The sequence below is a fragment of the Chelmon rostratus genome, chromosome 3 (assembly GCF_017976325.1).
Source record: "Chelmon rostratus isolate fCheRos1 chromosome 3, fCheRos1.pri, whole genome shotgun sequence".
NCBI classification, from domain to species: Eukaryota; Metazoa; Chordata; class Actinopteri; order Chaetodontiformes; family Chaetodontidae; genus Chelmon; species Chelmon rostratus.
Genome location: NC_055660.1, coordinates 7,405,352 through 7,408,708, shown reverse-complemented (window position 1 = coordinate 7,408,708; position 3,357 = coordinate 7,405,352).

Here is a 3,357-nt window from a genome sequence, read left to right as displayed (position 1 = left end):
CAAATGGATGATATTGTTGGAGCGTGAAGCAAACGCGGTGTTTAAAAAGCCCTGGAGGACGGGGCTTTGCGGCAGCTCCAGCTCTGCAAATGTGTGTGTGTGTGTGAGAGAGAGAGAGAGAGAGAGAGAGAGAGAGAGAGAGACTGTGGGTGGGAGAGAGAGCAAATGCGAGGAAATGCAAAGATACCGCCCCCTATCGTTGATACGGCGGTAGTACATGTTACAGTAGGGACCCTCAAGCTGTTGTGAAAGAAGAATTCAGGCCTTTAAACTTCAGAAAATGACTGAAATATTATACTAAAGTAAAAGCACATTTACTTTAAATAATTTCTACTGTGATAGCTTACAAATAAAAATCCTTGTGTAAAACAATTAGAAAAACACATTTATATTTATTACCGTGCAAAGTGTAAATGCTGGATTTATATTATCCATATCCATCAAGTCTACTTTCAATTCATGTGCAGTTTCTGAATATTTTAAACAATTTTTCGCAGTATATATTTTTATGACAGTATTTTTATAGTTATTTGGCAATATACATTTTCAAAAGATTTTTTATAGTTTTTTTTATAGTTCTTTGTATAAAATATACATATATATATAGTCATCTTTTATTTTGAATTTCAAATTTCTCTATTCTGTTATTTTTCAACTGTTATTGCCTGCTGCTGGTAAAACCTGAATTTCCCCGGCTGGGGATTGATAAAGGTTGATCTAATCTTATTTTATCTCGTTTCTTAAACAAAAGTCACAAGACAGTCTGTTAAAATGCACTCAAGTGAGTAAACGTTGCATTTCTGAATGGGGGTGTTGTCTGTTTTTAAGAGAACTTTCAGACCAAAAATTCAGCCTGCAAGATTCGGTTATATTTAGGCTGCACAACTGCATCCTCAATGTAGCCTCACCAGAATAAAACAAAAAGGAAAATGTCTTAATCAACAACAATATTGGCAGACAGACAGGGCAGACAACGCAGAGATGCAATCAATACAGAGAACAGAGAGTTGCAGTTTTTTCAATAGCTTCCGTGTCCCAGTGACTCCAAATCAATATAAGAGCGCTTACAGGCTTGCCATGTATATGCATGTTTGATTTTATACTTTTCTTGTTGTCCATTGAGAATGCAGTTCCTTGAAACGTGCTATCCTCTTTCCAAGTCTTTTTTCTTTGCTGTAGCATTTTCTATTAATTGTATATTTTACATTTTTATAAATATATTTATGTGCTTTTATTTAGTGTTATTGCTACTTTTATTTACATGTGTACGTTTTTTCAGCTTCCTGATATGTGTTTATTTAAAATGCTCTGTGAAATACCTCAAAAGGACATTTCCCAGTTTCCCACACTTCCACTGTTGGAACTCAACACTGTGACATTCAGCAAAAGTCAAAAATACAAACGCTTAGGTGAGTGCGTACACTGAAATCAATTGGAAGCAATATTGAAGTCGAACAGCAGCTTATTATTAATTTAATAATAAAGACCCTGGTTAAGTATGTGAGAGAGTTTGTCAACGAGCGGCTTGTTGCTGTCGCTGAAGAACTACAATCTTTTGTATTGGAAGTTTGTCATTTGATTTAATACTTGTATGAAGTTTGTGATTAATTCAACTTGATATAGCTTTTGTTTTTAGGGGGCTTTAAAGGTGACAAATTGTAGATGTGCTACATTGGCGTTCTTTGATCTTGTGTATTTATTCTAACAATAAAACTTTGTAATAATATGAGATTCACACTGAAGTCTACAGTAGAGCTCTGAAGGTCCATTTAAAAAAAACTGCTCTTTTCAGTAATTTTGTTTTATATACATACATCTACTTCACTACATTTCACAGGCAGATGTACTTTTCAGGCTATTACATTTACTCAACAGATACTTTGCTGAGTAGGATTTTACATTTAAAACAACCAGATTTTGTCTGTGAAATCCAGTGAGACAGATGTACAACCCTGACTGAAAGCAGAAGAAAAGCTAAATCACTTCCACTGCCACAGCTGTGACAGGTTTTAGCTGAGAGTTGCACACCCCTCGCAGAGCACACGGCTTCCAGACACTGTAATGATTTCAAAGGCAAAGGGCTGTTCAAAACAATATAATCTCCTTTGTCGTGTTCACAGATGGTGATAAATGATCTGAAGTCTAATGTTAAAAACGTTTAGTTTAATGTTCAATGCCAGTGGAGTCTCTATTGATTTGTTTAAAGCATAGCATTTCAGACAGTTGGACTACAATGAGGCTTCTCGATGCAGAAAAATGAATGTCATGTGTCAAGTTGACTCTCAGGCCAATGCCGATCAAGTATGAGCCAATAACATCTTTTGATTCCTATCACACTTTCTTTCTAGGTGTAATTACCGAGCGTTGAGCAGTGAATACATTATTAGACGGAACTGATTGTAGCTACTGAGTAATACAGCCCCTCTTTTTTCAGCTTATGTCTTAAATTTATTTAATCCACACAAAATTCTATGCACCAGATCTGTGCTGACAACCACATTCAATTCCTAAGTGACAGGAGAGAAACTTAAGAGATGGATGCATAATTCAGTAGAAGCTGGAACAGGCCAAAATATACAACCAAATATTGCAGAGCACAAACTAGTACATGTAAACAAGTAAAAGACTTTTCACCTGTGTGGGTTCTTATGTGCTTTTTCAAGGCTGGCATCAGAGAAAACCTGATCCTGCAGGTCTTGCACAGCTTCTCACCTGTGTGCGTTCTCATATTAATTCTCAATTTGGACATTTGAACAAGTCTTTTCCCACAGGTGTTGCATGAATATGGCTTCTCACCTGTGTGTCTTCTCGGGTGTAAATAAAATTGGGACTGATATTTAAAAGCTTTCCCACATGTGTCACATTTGACAGACTTTTCAACAGTCTGACTATCATTGTCAATCTGACAAGTTAGTGTTGTATATATTGTTCCGTTGACGCTCGCTTTTATTAGGGACACGGGGCAACGTCCCGAGTCACTGGCTCCTACAGCTATTTCATAGCTGCAGGAGCCAGTGACTCGGGGCGTAGCCCCGAGTCACTTATTACTATCCCGCGCGTTTCTTCTTCTTCTTCTTCTTCTTATTATTTTTCAGCTTCCTCCAAGTTTTCGTCCTCAAACTCGCCCCGCAGCTTTGAGAAAACCCTCGCAAATTATATATCAAAACGTGCGTATTGTTCGGGATCGGTGTGCTATTACTTTTCTCAAATTTATCGCAGTTTTTCGCGTCGTAAGACGCGAAAAACTGCGATAAATTTCCCATAAGAAATGAATGGGACGGGCGAAAAAAACAAGATTGAAATTGGAGTTTTTCAAACATCTGTAGCTCAGGCATACATTCACCGAGAGACTTCATT